Genomic DNA, 20,627 nt, shown 5'->3' on the forward strand with positions numbered 1-20,627 from the left:
GCTATGAAATTTATCTGTGACAATCTCCAGCCCTTTGTTGAATGGATTCATCTCATGTTCCATTGTGCATTGATTGACAAATCTTATAAGACAGTGAAGATGATGGAGGTACGGTACGATTGTATTTCGATGTTATATTGACTATCCTGTTGTACATACTATTTATTATAAGTTACTCTAAATTGCATATGCAAATTTAGACAGAGACGTAACATAAAGATTTTTACTCCTCATGTATATGAAGGATGTAAGACATAAAGACAATTCAATTCAATTCCATTCAAGTGCTGGAGGCACTCCGCAGGTCTGATAATGCCCACTAAAAAGAGAAATGGTTAATCTTCCCCGTTGGAAAACTTTCTTAAGAACTGCACAACAGAGGAAACAAATTAGCTTGAAGTTATTAAGAATATTGTGAAGAAATGTTCAGGAGAAAGAAAATAGCTCAGATAGGATGAGACAAAATTGATTAATATCATGCACATTGATTGGTTAATATTGGGACACCATGACAATGGGAAGGTTGGCCAATCATTACTACAATGTTTGGAGGTTTATCCTTTTGTCTTGTTGATCAGTGAATTCCTCTCAGGCAACAACACAAAATTCTGGAGAAACTCAGCAGGTCAGGCAGCAACTGAGGATAGGAATAAAGAGTCAACATTTTGGATAGAGACCAGCACTGATAAAGGATCTTGGCCTGATATGGCAACTGTTTATTCCTCTCCATTGATGCTCTCTGATCTGTAGAGTTTGTTTAGCATCCCATTTGTTTTACTCGGGATTTCCAGCACCTACAGAATCTCTTGTGTTTATAATTCCTCTCAGGGAGTCCTTTGGAATGGAAGATTATTTATCACCCCTGCAGTTCTGTGGGTTCTCAGGTGGACGAGAAGGCCAATCTGGGAAATAGAAACTCTGCCACCAGTAGATGGGTAATGAGTTGTTGCACTCCTTCCCTGGTTACAAAGAATTCTTCAAGCGTTTAATTTTAAATGCAAGCATGAAAAGAAATGAAAATAACAAAGTATTGATCTATACAATTAGATCCGATTCAATATCTGGGCAACTGTATTCAGAGAAGCTTCGTTAGCGCAGAAGGCAGCGCGACAGTCTCATAATCTGAAGGTCGTGAGTTCAATCCTCACACGGGGCACTAGTTTTCTGGGCGACCAGACCTGAGTTGTGAAATTCTCTGTGATAATTTCCAGCCTATGTCATTGAGGGTCATCTCCTGCTCTCTGTCAATTGCACTATGATCATAAATGAAACCTGCAGATTTATCTACAGATGTTGCAAAACTGAGAACAAAAGAGAAAACCTTGGAAAACTCTCAGCAGATCAGGCAGCCTCCCTGGAGAGAAACAGTTAAAGTTTCAGGCCACAAACCTTTCTTGAGAGAGGGCAGATGAGAAAGGAGATTAGTTTAATGTCATAATCAGGTTCAATATCACTGGCAAATATCATGAAATTTGTTGTCTTCGCAGAGGTAGTAAAATACAATACATAATAATAGAGAACAAAACTGTGAATTGCTCTAAGTATATATACTAACTACTTTAAAAAAGTATTGAGGAAATGTTCATGGGCTTTATACCCCAGGACAGGGGAGGCTAAAGCCAGATGACATAGAATTAGGCTGAAAGGGAAAAGAAAAAATAGATGGGCTGAAAGGCCTGTTTCTGTGCTGTACTTCTCTATGACTCCATTGAAAGGGATGCCGAGGAAAACGTTTCACACAGAGGGAAACGTGTAGATGAAACAAACTCTCAGGGGAGGTGGTACAGGTAAGTATGATTAGAATTTTTAAAAGGAATTCAAAGTTTTAAGGAAAAATAAATTTCAAAGTAAAACTATTACCAAAGAACTTATATTTATTATTTTGGTTTTTTTTGTTTTTGTACTTGCACATTTCATTGTGATTTGCACATTGGCTGTTTGTCTTGTTTTCTACGGTTTTTCATTGATTCTGTTGTGTTTCTTTGTAGTTACTTTGAATGCCCACAAGTAAATGTTTGTATGTGGTGACATATATGTAGTTTGATAATGAATTTATTTTGAAGATTTGAACTTTGAATGTTAAAATACAAACTATTGATTTGTACAATGACGTCTGATTTGTTTACTGTCTGACAGCAGTTCCCAGGGCCTCGTTAGCGCAGTAGGCAGCGCGTCAGTCTCATAATCTGAAGGTCGTGAGTTCGATCCTCACACGGGGCACTAGTTTTATGGATAAACAAACCTAGCAATGAGTGAGGCAATTTTCACTATATTGCGTTGGTATCATCTCCTGCTCTGTCTCAATTGCACTATCATGTTAAAGATGACTGCAGATGTTGGAAATCTGAAAACAAGATAGAAAATGTCAGAGAAAACACTCAACAGATCAGGCTGCATCTGTAGAGAGAGAAGTGCTTAAAAGTTCAGGCAGCCACAAACCTTTCTTGAGAGAGGGAAACAAGCTTCAAGTTTCTCCTTCTCCACTTTGAGAGGACATAAGCCATCTGTGGAAATAAAGAGTCAACCTTTCGGATCAGGACCTGTTGCTGTTCGACATGTTGATTTTCTGCAGCAGATTGGTCATTGCTCCAGATCCCGGCATCTGTCGTTTTCCTCAGTCTCCAATAAAGAAGCTTGAGAAAGGCAATAAAGTTGTGAGCAGGTTGCATCTCTTCAAGGAGGCTTTTTAGCACACCCTTGTATCTTTGCCTTTGTCTGCCTGGTAATCCTTTCTCTTGGTAAACTGATGTTTCGGGGGTCTGGTGTCAAACATGCATACAATATGGTCTGTCCAATGGCATTTAACAATCTTGAATCTTGAAATAGTTTAATAGCACATCGATTAACTATCGTGCACACAAATGCTTGATGAAGAGTGAACAGTGGATTCTTTACAGCTTAGATCTTCTTTCTTTTGTCCAGTAGATCACTGATGGTCAATGTAGGAAGCACAGACCCTTTTACTGATGGGACAAGTGGATAACCTTGAGATGGACCACTCATTACAGCACTTACCCACGGTATCTAAACCCTCTGGATGATGGCCTTCAGGTTTGCAATGCATCCTGAATTCTCATTCTCCACTTTGAAAGGGCATGGTCCAGAAATTCCCACCAGTCTGTTGGGAGGTTGCATTTCTCAAGGAGGCTTTTGCACACCATTAAATCATTTCTTGTGTCTCTCAGATGATCTCCTCCCATAGTAGACCCTCTATTTCAGGTCTGTTGTGTCAGGCATAGGAACGATCTGTGAGCCCAGTGGAAACTCAGTACTAGAGACATCCTGGAAAAGAATGTGATCTCATTTGGAGCACATCCCCAGTGAATATGTAAGACTTTATGAACATAACATAAATTCGAAGAAGGTAGTCTGAGAATCAGAGCAGGAGTATGGAGGAAGCCATTTTTGAATTTTTCGTTTTTTTTTCCATCGGCGTTCAGAGAGGCGGGACTGCGTAGGCGTGTGACATCGGGCAGTGAAGCGCGGAAGATTTAAAAGGAACAGAGCCTCATACAGCGGGCAGCGTAGTTTGTGGGTGGCGGAGTGAGCCGGGAGCAGAGTGAAGGCTTAAGGGCTTCGGCTCAACTGGCTTAGGCGGAAACGGGCAAGGCGAGGGAGGTTTGGTATTCATTTTTTGTTGTTATTTGAGGAGAGGGGCAGTATGAGTGTGAGGGCAGCTTGCTGTTCTCGGTGCTGGATGTGGGAGGTCCTGGAGTCTCCAAGCCTCCCGGACGTCCACATCTGCGCCAGGTGCGCCGAGATGCAGCTCCTAAGGGACCGCGTTACGGAACTGGAGCTGCAGCTCGATCACCTTCGTCTGGTCAGGGAGAGTGAGGAGTTGACAGAGAGGAGTTACAGGCAGGTGGTCACGCCGTAGCCACGGGAGGCAGACAAGTGGGTTACGGTTAGGAGGGGTAAGGGAAAGAGTCAGGTAGTAGAGAGTACCCTGGTGGCTGTGCCCCTTAACAATAGGTACTCCTGTTTGAGTACCGTTGGGGGGGACAGCTTACCCGGGGGAAGCGGCAGTGGCCGTGCCTCCGGCACAGAGTCCGGCCCTGTAGCTCAGAAGGGTAGGGAAAGGAAGAGGAGGGCAGTTGTAATAGGGGACTCGATAGTAAAGGGGTCAGATAGGCAATTCTGTGGACGCAGTCCAGAGACCGAGATGGTAGTTTGTCTTCCTGGTGCCAGGGTCCGGGATATTTCTGATTATGTCCAAGATATCCTGAAGTAGGAGGGTGGGGAGCCAGAGGTCGTGGTACATATAAGTACCAATGACATAGGTAGGAAAAGGGAAGAGGTCCTGAAAGGAGAATATAGGGAGTTAGGAAGGGAGTTGAGAAAAAGGACCGCAAAGGTAGTAATCTCGGGATTACTGCCTGTGCCACGCGACAGTGAGAGTAGGAATGCGATGAGGTGGAGGATAAATGTGTGGCTGAGGGATTGGAGCAGGAGGCAGGGATTCAAGTTTTTGTATCATTGGGACCTCTTTTGGCGCAGGTATGACCTGTTTAAAAAGGACGGGTTACACTTGAATCATAGGGGGACCAATATCCTGGCAGGGAGATTTGCGAGGGCTACTGAGGTGACTTTAAACTAGAATGGTTGCGGGGTGGGAATCAAATTAAAGAGACTAGGAGAGAGGAGGTTAGTTCACAACAGGGGGATGGGAACCAGTGCAGAGAGACAGAGGGGTGTAAAGTGAGGGTAGAAGCAAAAAGTAGTAAGGTGAAAAGTAAAAGTAGCAGGCCGGCAAGTCCAGGGCAAAAATCAAGAAGGGCCACTTTTCAACATAATTGTATAAGGGCTAAGAGTGTTGTAAAAGTGAGTCTGAAGGCTTTGTGTGTCAATGCAAGGAGCATTCGTAATAAGGTGGATGAATTAAAAGTGCAGATTGTTATTAATGAATATGATATAGTTGGGATCACAGAGACATGACTCCAGGGTGACCAGGGATGGGAGCTCAACATTCAGGGATATTCAATATTCAGGAGGGATAGACATGAAAGAAAAGGAGGTGGGGTAGCATTGCTGGTTAGAGAAGAGATTAACACAATAGAAAGGAAGGATATTAGCCGGGAAGATGTGGAATCGATATGGGTAGAGCTGCATAACACTAAGGGGCAGGAAACACTGGTGGGAGTTGTGTACAGGCCACCTAACAGTAGTACTGAAGTTGGGGATGGTATTAAACAGGAAATTAGAAATGTGTGCAATAAAGGAACAGCAGTTATAATGGGTGACTTCAATCTACATGTAGATTGGGTGAACCAAATTGGTAAGGGTGCTGAGGAAGAGGATTTCTTGGAATGTATGCGGGATGGTTTTTTGAACCAACATGTCGAGGAACCAACTAGAGAGCAGGCTATTCTAGACTGGGTATTGAGCAATGAGGAAGGGTTAATTAGCAATCTTGTTGTGAGAGGCCCCTTGGGTAAGAGTGACCATAATACAGTGGAATTCTTTATTAAGATGGAGAGTGACATAGTTAATTCAGAAACAAAGGTTCTGAACTTAAAGAAGGGTAACTTTGAAGGTATGAGACGTGAATTAGCTAAGATAGACTGGCAAATGACACTTAAAAGGTTGACAGTGGATATGCAATGGCAAGCATTTAAAGATTGCATGGATGAACTACAACAATTGTTCATCCCAGTTTGGCAAAAGAATAAATCAAGTAAGGTAGTGCACCCATGGCCGATAAGGGAAATTAGGGATAGTATCAATTCCAAAGAAGCAGCATACAAATTAGGCAGAAGAAGTGGCTCACCTGAGGACTGGGAGAAATTGAGAGTCCAGCAGAGGAGGACAAAGGGCTTAATTAGGAAGGGGAAAAAAGATTATGAGAGAAAACTGGCAGGGAACATAAAAACTGACTGTAAAAGCTTTTATAGATATGTGAAAAGAAAAAGATTAGTTAAGACAAATGTAGGTCCCCTACAGACAGAAACAGGTGAATTGATTATGGGGAGCAAGGACATGGCAGACCAATTGAATAAATACTTTGGTTCTGCCTTCACTGAGGAGGACATAAATAATCTTCCGGAAATAGTAGGGGACAGAGGGTCCAGTGAGATGGAGGAACTGAGGGAAATACATGTTAGTAGGAAATTGGTGTTAGGTAAATTGAAGGGATTAAAGGCAGATAAATCTCCAGGGCTAGATGGTCTGCATCCCAGAGTGCTGAAGGAAGAAGCCCAAGAAATAGTGGATGCATTAGTGATAATAGGGGAGAACCAGTGGATGTGGTATATTTGGATTTTCAAAAGGCTTTTGACAAGGTCCCACACAGGAGATTAGTGTGCAAACTTAAAGCACACGGTATTGGGGGTAAGGTATTGATGTGGATAGAGAATTGGTTGGCAGACAGGAAGCAAAGAGTGGGAATAAACGGGACCTTTTCAGAATGGCAGGCAGTGACTAGTGGGGTACCGCAAGGCTCAGTGCTGGGACCCCAGTTGTTTACAATATATATTAATGACTTAGACGAGGGAATTAAATGCAGCTTCTCCAAGTTTGCGGATGACACGAAGCTGGGCGGCAGTGTTAGCTGTGAGGAGGATGCTAAGAGGATGCAGGATGACTTGGATAGGTTAGGTGAGTGGGCAAATTCATGGCAGATGCAATTTAATGTGGATAAATGTGAGGTTATCCACTTTGGTGGCAAAAACAGGAAAACAGATTATTATCTGAATGGTGGCTGATTAGGAAAAGGGGAGGTGCAATGAGACCTGGGTGTCATTATACACCAGTCATTGAAAGTGGGCATGCAGGTACAGCAGGCGGTGAAAAAGGCGAATGGTATGCTGGTATTCATAGCAAGAGGATTCAAGTACAGGAGCAGGGAGGTACTACTGCAGTTGTGCAAGGCCTTGGGGAGACCACACCTGGAGTATTGTGCACAGTTTTGGTCCCCTAATCTGAGGAAAGATGTCCTTGCCATAGAGGGAGTACAAAGAAGGTTCACCAGATTGATTCTTGGGATGGCAGGACTTTCATATGATGAAAGACTGGGTCAACTAGGCTTATACTTGTTGGAATTTAGAAGATTGAGGGGGGATCTTATTGGAACATATAAAATCCTAAAGGGATTGGACAGGCTAGATGCAGGAAAATTGTTCCCGATGTTGGGGAAGTCCAGAACGAGCAGTCCCAGTTTGAGGATAAAGGGGAAGCCTTTTAGGACCGAGATTAGGAAAAACTTCTTCACACAGAGAGTGGTGAATCTGTGGAATTCTCTGCCACAGGAAACAGTTGAGGCCAGTTCATTGGCTATATTTAAGAGGGAGTTAGATATGGCCCTTGTGGCTAAAGGGATCGGGGGCATGGGGGGAAGGCTGGTGCAGGGTTCTGAGTTGGATGATCAGCCATGATCATATTGAATGGCAGTGCAGGCTCGAAGGGCCGAATGGCCTACTCCTGCACCTATTTTCTATGTTTCTATGTTTCTATAATTGGTATTGGTAAGAATTCTCTAAAGGATTCAGTATTGTGTATGTGTGAGTGACAAGAATATAATGAAAATTGCAAGATATTGATTCAAACAAGGACATCTGATTTGTTACCTTGGCAAAATATGGTATCTCACAGGCCAAGTTAGCACAGTGGACAATGCGTCAGTCTCATAATCTGAAGCTCTTTGGTTTGAACCTCACACGGGGCACTAGTTTTATGGGAGACAATACAATGTCTGTGAAATTTAAAATTCCTCTGTGACAATGTCCAGCCCTTTGTTGAATGGATTAATCTCATGTTTCATTGTGCATTGATTGACAAATCTTATAAAACATTGAGGATGTTGGAGGTCTGAAATAAAAAGAGTAATAAAAGCAGGCTCCAGAACAACTTCCTCCACTAGTCCGTCAGACTGATTAATTCACGCCAATACAACTGTATTTCTACGCTATATCGACTGTCCTGTTGTACATACTATTTATTATAATTACTATAAATTGCAGATTGCAAATTTAGGCGGAGACATAACGTAAAGATTTATACACCTCATGTATATCAAGGATGTAAGAAATAAAGTCAATGCAGTTCACGTTCTGGAGACACACAGCAGGTCAGGTAGTGCCCACTGAAAAGAGAAATCGTTAATCTTCCAGGTTGGAAAGCATTTAATTGGAGCAAGGTCAAATATGATGGCAGAATATAGTATTAATGGTAAGACTCTTGGCAGTGTGGAGGATCAGAGGGATCTTGGGGTCCGAGCCCATAGGATTCTCAAAGCTGCTACGCAGGTTGACTCTGTGGTTAAGAAGATATACAGTGCCTTGGCCTTCATCAATTGTGAGAGGTAATGCTGCAGCTATATAGAACCCTGGTCAGACCCCACTTGGAGTATTATGTTCAGTTCTGGTCACCTCACCACAGGATGTGGAAACCATAGAAAGGGTGCAGAGGAGATTTACAAGGATGTTGCCTGGATTGGGGAGCATGCCCTATGAGAATAGGTTGAGTAAACTCAGCCTTATCTCCTTGGAGTGGCAGAGGATGAGAGGTGACCTGATAGAGGGGTATAAGATAATCAGAGGCTTAGATTGTGTGGATAGTCAGAGGCTTTTTCCCAGGGCGGAAATGGCTAGCACAAGAGGGCACAGTTTTAAGGTGCTTGGAAGTAGGTACAGAGGAGATGTCAGGGGTAAGTTTCTTACACAGAGAGTGGAATGGGCTGCCAGCAATGGTGGTGGAGGCAAATACAATAGGGTCTTTTAAAAGTACATGGAGCTCAGAAAAATAGAGGGCTATAGGTAAGCCTAGTAATTTCTAAGGTAGGGACATATTCAGCACAGCTTTGTGGGCCGAAGGGCCTGTATTGTGCTGTCGGTTTTCTAATTTCTATGTTTTCCTGGAGACCTGGACAACAGAGAAAACAAATTAGCTTGAAGTTGCTAAGAATAGAGTGAAGGGATGTACAGGAGAAAGGAAATAGCTCAGATAGGATGAGAAAAAATTGCTTAATATCATCCACATTGATTGGTTAATATTGGGACAAAATGACACTGGGAAGGTTGGCCAATCATTACTACAATGTTTGGAGGTTTATCCTTCTGTCTTTTTGATCAGTGAATTCCTCTCAGGCAACAACACAATATTCTGGAGAAACTCAGTAGGTCAGGCAGCAACTGAGGATAGGAATAAAGAGTGAACATTTCAGGTTGAGATCAACAATGATGAAGGATCTTGGCCTGATATGTCCACTGTTTATTCCTCTCCATTGATGCTGTCTGATCTGCAGAGTTAGTCCAGCATCCTATGTGTTTTACTGTGGATTTCCAGCATCTGCAGAATCTCTCGTGTTTATAATTCCTCTCAGGGAGTCCTTTGGAATTGAAGATCATTTATCACCCCTGCGGTTTGGTGGGTTCTAAGGTGGCAGAGAAGGCCAAACTGGGAAACAGAAACCGTGCCACTTTGTAGATGGATTATGAGCTGTTGCACTCCTTCCCTGGTTACAAAAAATTCTTCAAGTGTTTAGTTTTAAATGCAAGCATGAAAAGTAATGAAAATAACAAACTATTGATCTGTACAATTAGATCCAATTCAATATCTGGACAACTGTATTCAGAGAAGCCTCGTTAGCGCAGCAGGCAGCGCGTCAGTCTCATAATCTGAAGGTCGTGAGTTCAATCCTCACACGGGGCACTAGTTTTGTGGGCGAAAAGACCTGAATTGTGAAATTCTCTGCCACAGTTTCCATGCTATGTCATTGAGAGTCATTTCCTGCTCTCTGTCAATTGCACTATGATCATAAATGAAACCTACAGATATATCTACAGATGTTGGAAAACTGAGAGCAAAAGAGAAAACCCTGGAAAACAATCAGCAGATCAGGCAACCTCCCTGGAGAGAGAAACAGTTAAAGTTTCAGGCCACAAACCTTTCTTGAGAAAGGGCAGATGAGAAAGGAGATTAGTTTAATGTCATAATCATGTTTAATATCACTGGCATATGTCATGAAATCTGTTGTCTTCGCAGCAGTAGTAAAATACAATACATAATAATAGAGAAAGAACTGTGAATTACACTAAGTATATATACTAAATAATTAAATTTAAAAAGTAGTGAGGTAATGTTCATGGGCTTTTCACCCCAGGACAGGGGAGGCTCAATCCAGATGACAGAGTTAGGCTGAATGGGAAAAGAGAAAATAGAGGGGCTGAAAGGCCTGTTTCTGTGCTGTACTTCTCTGTGACTCCATTGAAAGGGATGCCAGAGGAAAACGTTTCACACAGAGGGAAACGCGTAGATGAAACAAACTCTCAGGGGAGGTGGTAGACATAAGTACAATTAGAATGTTTTAAAAAATTGAAAGTTTTAAAGAAAAATAAATTTCAAAGTAAGACTGTACCAAAGAACTTATATGTTCAAAGTTCTCTATATACTAACTTCAGATTCATTTTCTTACAGGCATTCACAGTAGAACAAAGAAATACAATAGAATCAAAGCAAAACTCCACACAAAACAACCAATGTTCTAAAGAAGACAAGCAAATGGTTAGGCCACACGCAAAATGCTGGAGGAACTCGACAGGTCAGGCAGCACCTGTGGAAAGCCGTAGAGAGTTGACATTTCAGGCTAAGATTGGACTGGACATTTCAGGACTGAAAAGGAAGGGGGGAGAGACTGGAAAGAGGAGGATAGGAAAGAATTAGATACACTGTATATGGGCAAAACAAATGGAAATGGGATGAACTCAAGTAGACGACTTAGTCAGCATGGAAGAACTGGGTCGAAGGGCCTTCTCCTGTGCTGTGTTTGCAGTTGGAATTGGTATTGGGGAGAATTATTTGAAGTGTTCAGTATCGTTTGCATCATTACCACCCCAAGTCCGAACTGTTCCCACAACCTATGGACTCACTTTCAAAGACTGTTCATCACGTCTTCTCAATATTGATTTTTTATTACTTCAATATTTTGGTTTTTTTTATGTTTTTGTGTTTGCACAGTTTGCCGTGATTTGCACATTAGCTGTTTGTCTTGTTTTGTACGGTCTTTCATTGATTCTGTTGTGTTTCTTTGTATTTACTGTGAATGCCCACAAGTAATTGAATCTCATGTTTGTATGTGGTGACATATATGTAGTTTGATAATAAATTTACTTTGAAGATTTGAACTTTGAATGAAAATTATAGACTATTGATTTGTACAATGACATCTGATTTGTTTACTGTCTGACAGCAGTACCCAGGGCCTCGTTAGCGCAGTAGGCAGCGCATCAGTCTCATAATCTGAAGGTCGTGAGTTCAATCCTCACACGGGGCACTAGTTTTATGGATGAACAAAGTGAGACAATTTTCACGCTATTGGTTGAGGTTATCATCTCCTGCTCTGTTTCGATTCCACTATCATGTTAAAGATATCTGCAGCTGTTGGAAATCTGAACACAAAATAAAAAATGCCAGAGAAAGCGCTCAGCAGACCAGGCTGCATCCATGGAGAGAGAGGCTGTTAAAATTTCAGGCAGCTACAAATCTTTCTTGAGAGAGGGAAACAAGCTTGAAGTTTCTCCTTCTCAGCTTTGAGAGGACATGAGCCAGCTGTGGAAATAGAGTCACCTCTCGGATCAGGACTCATTGCTGTTGGACTTGTTGATTTTTGCAGCAGATTGGCCGTTGCTCCAGATCCCGACATCTGTCATTTCCTGGGTCTCCAATAAAGAAGCTTCAGAAAGGCAATGAAGTTGAGAGAAGGTTACATCTCTTCAAGGAAGCTTTTAGCACACCCTTGAATCTTTGCCTTTGTCTGCCTGGTAAACCTTTCTCTTGGTAAACTGATGTTTCGGGGTCTGGTGTCAAACATGCAAACAACATGGCCTGTCCAATGGCATTAAACAATCTTGAAACTTGAAATAGTTTAATGTCATGCACATTGATTGACTATCATGCACACAAATGCTTGATGAAGAGTGAACAATGCTTCTTTACAACTTACATCTTCTTTCTTTTGCCCAGTAGACCATTGATGGTCAATGTAGGAAGCACAGACCCTTCCAGTGATAGCTTGTGAGATGGACCACTTGTGAGATGGACCACTCATTACAGCACTTACCCATGGTCTCTAAACCCTCTGGATGATGGCCTTCAGGTTTGCAATGCATCCTGAATTCTCATTTTTCACTTTGAAAGGGCATGGTCCAGAAATTCCCAACACTCTGTTGGGAGAATCTATTTCTCAAGGAGGCTTTGGCACACCATTGAATCATATCCTGTGTCTCTCAGATGATCTCCTCCCACAGTAGACCCTCTTTTTCAGTCTTTGGTGTCGGGCATAGGAATGAGCTGTGAGCTCAGTGGAAACTCAGTACTAGAGACATCCTGGAAAAGAATATGATCTCATTTGGAGCTCATCCCCAGTGAATATGGAAGACTTTGTGAACTGAAATGGTATTGGTAAGAATTCTCTGGAGTGTTCGGTATTATGTGTGTGTGAGTGACAGGATTGGAATGAAAAGTACTAGAAATTGAATCAAACACACACATCTGATTTGTTACCTGTGTAAAATATGGTATCTCACAGGCCCAGTTAGAACAGTGGGCATTGCGTCGGTCTCATAATCTGAAATTCTTGAGTTTGAACCTCACATGGGGCACTAGTTTTACGGGAGACAATACAATGTCTGTGTAATTCCTCTGTGACAATCTCCAGCCCTTTGTTCAAAACATTCACCTCATGTTCCATTGCGCATTGATTGACAAATCTTATAAAACACTGCAGTTGATGGAGATCTGAAATAAAAAGAGAAAGTGCTGGAGACACTCAGCAGGTCAAAAAGTGCCCACTGAAAGGAGAAATAGTTAATCTTCCAGGTTGGAAAACTTCCTTGAGACCTGGACAACAGAGGAAATAAATTAGCTTGAAGTTGTTAAGAATAGAGTAAAGGGATGTACAGGAGAAAGGAAATATCTCAGATAGGATGAGAAAAAAATTGCTTAATATCATGCGCCTTGATTGGTTAATATCAAGACACCATGACAATGGGAAGGTTGGCCAATCATTACTACAATGTTTGGAGGTTTATCCCTTTGTCTTGTTGATCAGTGAATTCCTCAGGCAACAACACAAAATTCTGGAGAAACTCAGTAGGTCAGGCAGCAACTGAGGATAGGAATAAAGAGTCAACATTTCAGATAGAGACCAGCACTGATAAAGGATTTTGGCCTGATATGGCAACTGTTTATTCCTCTCCATTGATGCTCTCTGATCCGTAGAGTTTGTCCAGCATCCCATTTGTTTTACTCGGGATTTCCAGCACCTACAGAATCTCTTGTGTTTATAATTCCTCTCAGGGAGTCCTTTGGAATGGAAGATCATTTATCACCCCTGCAGTTCTGTGGGTTCTCAGGTGGCCGAGAAGGCCAATCTGGGAAACAGAAACTCTGCCACCAGTAGATGGATTATGAGTTGTTGCATTTCTTCCCTGGTTACAAAGAATTCTTCAAGTGTTTAGTTTTAAATGCAAGCATGAAAAGAAATGAAAATAACAAACTACTGATCTGTACAATTAGATCCGATTCAATATCTGGACAACTGTATTCAGAGAAGCCTCGTTAGCGCAGAAGGCAGCGCGTCAGTCTCATAATCTGAAGGTCGTGAGTTCAATCCTCACACGGGGCACTAGTTTTGTGGGTGAAAAGACCTGAGTTGTGAAATTCTCTGCCACAATTTCCATGCTATGTCGTTGAGGGTCATCTCCTGCTCTCTGTCAATTGCACTACGATCATAAAACAAATCAACAGATATATCTACAGATGTTGCAAAACTGAGAACAAAAGTGAAAATCCTGGAAAACAGTCGGCAGATCAGGCAGCCTCCCTGGAGAGAAACAGTTGAAGTTTCAGGACACAAACCATTCTTGAGAGAGGGCAGATGAGAAAGGAGATTAGTTTAATGTCATAATCAGGTTTAATACCACCGGCAAATATCATGAAATCAGTTGTCTTCGCAGCAGTAGAAAAATTCAATACATAATAATAGAGAAAAAACTGTGAATTGCTCTAAATATATATATTATCTACTTTAAAAAAGGTATTGAGGAAATGTTCATGGGTTTTTCACCCAGGACAGGGGAGACTAAAGCCAGACGACATAGAGTTAGGCTGAAAGGGAAAAGAAAAAATAGATGGGCTGAAAGGCCTGTTTCTGTGCTGTACTTTTCTAAGACTCCATTGAAAGGGATGCCGAGGAAAACGTTTCACACAGAGAGAAACGTGTAGATGAAACAAACTCTCAGGGCAGTTGATAGAGTTAAGTATTATTAGAATGTTTAAAAGAAATTCAAAGTTTTAAAGAAAAATAAATTTCAAAGTAAAAATATTACCAAAGAACTTATATTTATTATTTTGTTTTTGTATTTGCATATTTCGTTGTGATTTGCACATTGGCTGTTTGTCTTGTTTTCTACGGTTTTTCATTGACTCTGCTGTATTTGTATTTACTGTGTATGCCCACAAGTAAATGAATCTCATGTTTGTATATGGTGCCATAAATGTAGTTTGATAATGAATTTAGTTTGAAGATTTGAACTTTGAATGTTAAAATACAAACTATTGATTTGTACAATGACGTCTGATTTGTTTACTGTCTGACAGCAGTTCCCAGGGCCTCGTTAGCGCAGTAGGCAGCGCGTCAGTCTCATAATCTGAAGGTCGTGAGTTCGATCCTCACACGGGGCACTAGTTTTATGGATAAGCAAACCTAGCAATGAGTGAGACAATTTTCACTCTATTGCGTTGATATCATCTCCTGCTCTGTTTCGATTGCACTATCATGTTAAAGATAACTGCAGATGTTGGAAATCTGAAAACAAAATAGAAAATGTCAGAGAAAACACTCAACAGATCAGGCTGCATCTGTGTAGAGAGAAGTGCTTAAAAGTTTGGGCAGCCACAAACCTTCCTTGAGAGAGAGAAACAAGCTTCAAGTTTCTCCTTCTCCACTTTGAGAGGACACGAGCCATCTATGGAAATAGAGTCAACCTTTCAGATCAGGACTCATTGCTGTTGGATATGTTGATTTTCTGCAGCAGATTGGTTGTTGCTCCAAATCCCAGCATCTGTCATATTTGGGTCTCCAATAAAGAAGCTTGAGAAAGGCAATGAAATTGTGAGCAGGTTGCATCTCTTCAAGGAGGCTTTTAGCACACCCTTGTATCTTTGCCTTTGTCTGCCTGCTAATCCTTTCTCTTGGTAAACTGATGTTTCGGGGGTCTGGTGTCAAACATTTAAACAACATGGCCTGTCCAATGGCATTAAACAATCTTGAATCTTGAAATAGTTTAATAGCACATGGATTGACTATTGTGCACACAAATGCTTGATGAAGAGTGAACAATGGATTCTTTACAGCTTAGATCTTCTTTCCTTTGTCCAGTAGATCACTGATGGTCAATGTAGGAAGCACAGACCCTTCCACTGATGGGACAAGTGGATAACTTGTGAGATGGACCACTCATTGCAGCACTTACCCACAGTCTCTAAACCCTCTGAATGATGGCCTTCAGGTTTGCAATGCATCCTGAATTCTCATTCTCCACTTTGAAAGGGCATGGTCCAGAAATTCCCACCAGTCTGTTGGGAGGTTGCATTTCTCAAGGAGGCTTTTGCACGCCGTTAAATCATTTCCTGTGTCTCTCAGATGATCTCCTCCCATAGTAGACCCTCTATTTCAGGTCTTTGGTGTCAGGCATAGGAATGATTTGTGAGCCCAGTGGAAACTCAGTACTAGAGACATCCTGGAAAAGAATGTGATCTCTTTTGGAGCTCGTTCCCAGTTAATATGGAAGACTTGGTGAACAGAATTGGTATTGGTAAGAATTCTCTGGAGTGTTCAGTATTGTGTGTGTTTGTGTTTGTGTGTGTGAGGAGAATGAAATGAAAAGTGCAGGACGTTGATCGTACATGGACATCTGATTTGTTACCTGGATAAAATAGGGTACCTCGGAGGCCTAGTTAATTAGCACAGTAGGCAAAGTGTCAGCCTCTTTACCTGAAGGTTGAGAGTTTGAGCTTACCATGGGCACTAGTTTGATGGGAGATAATACAAGAGTTGTGAAATTCATCTGTGACAATCTCAGGATCTTTCTTCAATGGATTCATCTCATGTTCCATTGCACATCAATTGGATTAGACGAGTGGATGTGGAGAGGATGTTTCCTCTGGTGGGAGACCAGAGGACACAGCCTCAGCACAGAGGGGTGTCCATTGGGAATGGAGATGAGGAGGAATTTCTTTGGCCAGAGAATGGTGAATCTATGGAATTCGTTGCCACAGGCAGCTGTGGAGGCCAAGTCTTTATGTATATTTAAGGCAGAGATTGACAGATTCTTCACTTAGTCAGGGCATGAAGGAATACAGGAAGAAGGCAGGAGATTCGGGCTGAGAGTAAAATTGGATCAGCCACACAGTCTCAATAGGCCAAATGGCCTAATCTGCTCCATATCCTGTGGTTTTATACTCTGGATAGTTATTGTTTATTTATTATTATTATCTTTTTGTTTTCTTTTTGTATGTGCACAATTGATTATGTTTTGTACATTGGCTGTTTGTTTTGTGTGGTCTTTCATTGATTCTATTGTGTTTCTTTGGTGTACTTACTGTGAATGCCCGTAAGTAAATGAATCTCATGGTTGCATATGGTGACATATGTGTAGTTTGATAATGCATTTAGTTTGAAATTTTGAACTTTCAATGAAAAATACGAACTATTGATCTCTACAATGACTTCTGATTTGTTTACTGTTTAGTTATAACGCCCAGGGCCTTGTTAGCGCAGTAGGCAGCGCATCAGCCTCATAATCTGAAGGTCGTGAGTTCAATCCTCACACGGGGCACTAGTTTTATGGCTCTATTTCGATCGCATTTAAAAATATCTGCAGATGTTGGAAATCTGAAAACAAAATAGAAAATGCCGGACAAAACATTCGGAAGATCAGGCTGCATTGCATCTGCGGAAAGAGAGACCGTTAAAAGTTCAGGCAGCCACAAACCTTTCTTGAGAGAGGGCAAACAAGCTTCAAGTTGCTCCTTTGCGAGGACATGAGCCATCTGTGGAAATAAAGAATCAACCCTTCAGATCAGGACTCATTGTTGGACTTGTTGATTTTTTTTGCGGCAGATTGGTCGTTGCTCCAGATCCCGGCATCTGTTGTTTAGAAACATAGGAACATAGAAACATAGAAAATAGGTGCAGGAGTAGGCCATTCGGCCATTCGAGCCTGCACCGCCACTTATTATGATCATGGCTGATAATCCAACTCAGAACCCCGCCCCAGCATTCCCTCCATACCCCCTGATCCCCGTAGCCACAAGGGCCATATCTAACTCCCTCTTAAATATAGCCAATGAACTGGCCTCAACTGTTTCCTGTGGCAGAGAATTCCACAGATTCACCACTCTCTGTGTGAAGAAGTTTTTCCTAATCTCGGTCCTAAAAGGCTTCCCCTTTATCCTCAAACTGTGACCCCTCGTTCTGGACTTCCCCAACATCGGGAACAATCTTCCTGCATCTAGCCTGTCCAATCCCTTTAGGATTTTATACGTTTCAATCAGATCCCCCCTCAATCTTCTAAATTCCAATGAGTACAAGCCCAGTTCATCCAGTCTTTCTTCATATGAAAGTCCTGCCATCCCAGGAATCAACCTGGTGAACCTTCTTTGTACTCCCTCTATGGCAAGGATGTCTTTCCTGGGTCTCCAATAAAGAGGCTTAAGAAAGGCTAGTGTCAAACCTGCAAACAACATGGCCTGTTCACATTTGAATCAGAATCCGAATCAGGTTTAATATCACCGGCATATTTCGTGAAATTTGTTAACTTTGTGGCACCAGTACAAAGTAATACGTGATAAATATAGAAAAAAAACGGAATTACAGTAAGTATCTATGTATATTAAATAGTTAAAATAAAAATGAGTAGTGCAAAAACATATTTTAAAAAGTAATGAGGTGGTGTTCATGGGTTCAATATCCATTTAGGAATCTGATAGCAGAGGGGAAGAAGCTGTTCCTGAATCGCTGAGTGTGTGCCTTCAGGCTTCTGTACCTCCTACCTGATGGTAGCAATGAGAAGAGAGCACGTCCTGGGTGGTGGGGGTCTTTGATGTTGTGAGCCGCCTTTCTGAGGCACTGCTCCCTGAAGATATCTTGAATGCTACGGAGACTAGTACCCATGCTGGAGCTGAGTAATTTTACAGGGATTTATTACTTATTTATTATTTTGTTTCTCTTTGTATCTGTACAGTTTGTTGTGAATTGTACATTGGCTGTATGTCCGTCTTGTTGTGTGCAGTGTTTCGTTGATTCTATTCTAACTCGAAGGTCCCTGTTTAGTTAGCTTGAATTGCACAATGACATCTGACTTGTTACCTGGAGAGCAGTAGTTCACAAGGCCTCGTTAGCGCAGTAGGCAGCGCGTCAGTCTCATAATCTGAAGGTCGTGAGTTCGAGCCTCACACGGGGCATTAGTTTTATGGGCGACTCCCCGAAAGTCTATGGAATCTGGGATCAAATTGAGTAGAACTGTTCAATTTTAGATGAACACAATCGTCAGTGTCCAATTCAATACAACTAAAATTCAGTACGCATGGCCCGTTTCGAGAGCAACACATACAAAATTCTGGCTGGAACTCTGCAGGGCAGGCCGCTTTTATGGAGCGGAAAAACAGTTTGGACCGAGACCCTGCTTCAGGAAAACGTGAATGGTTTTAGTGCAGGGACTGAGAAGGTGGAAGTCAGGATTGCCGTGATAATAGTCCCCATTAGTTATTGAGTAGTGATTGCCCCTTCCTGCTCTCAGACCGCTTGCTGTCTAGCTGCCCCATGTTGCTTTGTGTAACCTTCCTTCATGTCTTATTCAGGATTCAAGGTTGTTTAACATCATTCCAGTACACAGGAAATAATTGTTACTCCACTGTGTACATAGACACTGCTAGACACATCTTCAGTGATGTTCCTGGAATCATCGGGTGTTTCGGGTCTTTCAACATCATACAACCTCCTCCAGGTGACCCAGTCGGGCTGATCAGACCCCAGCTTGTGTCCAGATGGCTAGCTACTTATGACTCCATGGCTCCCCTCTTTTGAGCCACAGCCATCTTAGTCATAGTCATAGTCATAGACATACTTTATTGATCCCTGGGGAAATTGGTTTTCGTTACAGTTGCACCATAAATAATTAAATAGTAATAAAACTATAAATAATTAAATAGTGATATGTAAATTGTGCCAGGAAATGGCCAGGACCAGCCTATTGGCTCAGGGTGTCTGACCCTCCAAGGGAGGAGTTGTAAAGTTTGATGGCCACAGGCAGGAATGACTTCCTATGACGCTCTGTGCTGCATCTCGGTGGAATGTACTCCTGTGCCCAACCAGTACATTATGTAGTGGATGGGAGACATTGTCCAAGATGGCATGCAACTTAGACAGCATCCTCTTTTCAGACACCACCGTGAGAGAGCCCACAACGTCACTGGCCTTACCAATGAGTTTGTTGATTCTGGTGGTGTCTGTTACCCTCAGCCTGCTGCCCCAGCACACAACAGCAAACATGATCGCACTGGCCACCACAGACCCGTAGAACATCCTCAGCATCGTGAGGCCCTCTCTGTCGCGTCGGTGGTACTGCGGATGGCTCTCCTCTTCCTCTTTCCCTCGATGCCCAAAATGCTGAAGGCTCTAAGGAACGGGCTGCGAATCCCCTACAACCAAACTCCAGATCCAATGCATCACAAAAAACAATGGCATAAAAACTATAAAAAGACAATAAATATAAATAATTATAGCTTTATGTACATAGACTGATTGTATGTCCATAACGTGACGCTAGGCACAGGAGTCTGTACATAAGGTGACTGAAAGGAAATTATTAAGTAGTGGAGGCGAGGGCTAATGGGTTAGTTATTGTACGTTGCATGATTTATGAGGATAGAATAAGTGAACTAGAGCTCTTTGGAGCGAAGGAGGATGACAGGTGACTTGATAGAGGTAAAGATCGAGTGAACAGCTAGACTTTTTTTCCCTCTCGGGGGCGAAATGGCTAACGCGAGGGGGCATGATTTTAAGGTGATTGGGGGGAAATTTAGGGGAGAGGGTCAGTTTTTACACAGAAAATGGTGGGTGTGTGGAACGCACAGCCAGGAGTGGTGGAGGAGGCAGATACGTGAGGGGCATGTAATAGGCATATGGATGAAAGAAAATGGAGGACGATGTGGGAGGGAAGGGTTAGATTGATCTTAAAAAGTAGGTTATAAGGTCGGCATAACATCGAGGGCTGAAGGGCCTGTAATGTGCTGTACGTAGCTCTATGTTGTATATCCATTTCTTGAGTCTCGTTACTGGAGACTCAAGCGACAGCAGATGCTGGGGCCTGAAGCAACAACCAGTCGGTTGCAGGACCTCAACTGGGCCCAGCCACAATGTCCTGGTGAAGGGTCCCGGCCCGAAACGTCGGCTGTTTCTTTCCATCCATAGCCCCGTGAGAAACTCAGCCCGACTCGCTGTGTTCCTCCAGTAACACACACCAAATGACGGAGGAACTCAGCAAGTAGGGCAGCATCTACGGAGGCGATTAAACGGAGTATCTGCCTGAAACTTCGCTCGTTTATTCCACCAGCCTGACTTGCTGAGTTCC

At 42.4% G+C, this 20,627-nt stretch overlaps 7 non-coding genes across 7 annotated transcripts; all 7 read left to right on the top strand.

Annotated features, from left to right (window-relative positions):
- Positions 1-2,147: 2,147 nt before the first annotated feature.
- Positions 2,148-2,220, top strand: trnam-cau (transfer RNA methionine (anticodon CAU)). Its single transcript has one exon. It is a non-coding gene; the product is annotated as a tRNA-Met (tRNA).
- Positions 2,221-9,572: 7,352 nt separating this feature from the next.
- Positions 9,573-9,645, top strand: trnam-cau (transfer RNA methionine (anticodon CAU)). The gene has a single exon. It is a non-coding gene; the product is annotated as a tRNA-Met (tRNA).
- A 1,548-nt stretch (positions 9,646-11,193) lies between these two features.
- Positions 11,194-11,266, top strand: trnam-cau (transfer RNA methionine (anticodon CAU)). The gene has a single exon. It is a non-coding gene; the product is annotated as a tRNA-Met (tRNA).
- A 2,279-nt stretch (positions 11,267-13,545) lies between these two features.
- On the top strand, positions 13,546-13,618 carry trnam-cau (transfer RNA methionine (anticodon CAU)). Its single transcript has one exon. It is a non-coding gene; the product is annotated as a tRNA-Met (tRNA).
- Positions 13,619-14,603: 985 nt separating this feature from the next.
- trnam-cau (transfer RNA methionine (anticodon CAU)) lies at positions 14,604-14,676 on the top strand. Its single transcript has one exon. It is a non-coding gene; the product is annotated as a tRNA-Met (tRNA).
- A 2,083-nt stretch (positions 14,677-16,759) lies between these two features.
- On the top strand, positions 16,760-16,832 carry trnam-cau (transfer RNA methionine (anticodon CAU)). The gene has a single exon. It is a non-coding gene; the product is annotated as a tRNA-Met (tRNA).
- A 1,554-nt stretch (positions 16,833-18,386) lies between these two features.
- Positions 18,387-18,459, top strand: trnam-cau (transfer RNA methionine (anticodon CAU)). Its single transcript has one exon. It is a non-coding gene; the product is annotated as a tRNA-Met (tRNA).
- Positions 18,460-20,627: the final 2,168 nt, after the last annotated feature.

Source organism: Mobula birostris, chromosome 2 (genome assembly GCF_030028105.1).
Source record: "Mobula birostris isolate sMobBir1 chromosome 2, sMobBir1.hap1, whole genome shotgun sequence".
Lineage (NCBI taxonomy): Eukaryota > Metazoa > Chordata > Chondrichthyes > Myliobatiformes > Myliobatidae > Mobula > Mobula birostris.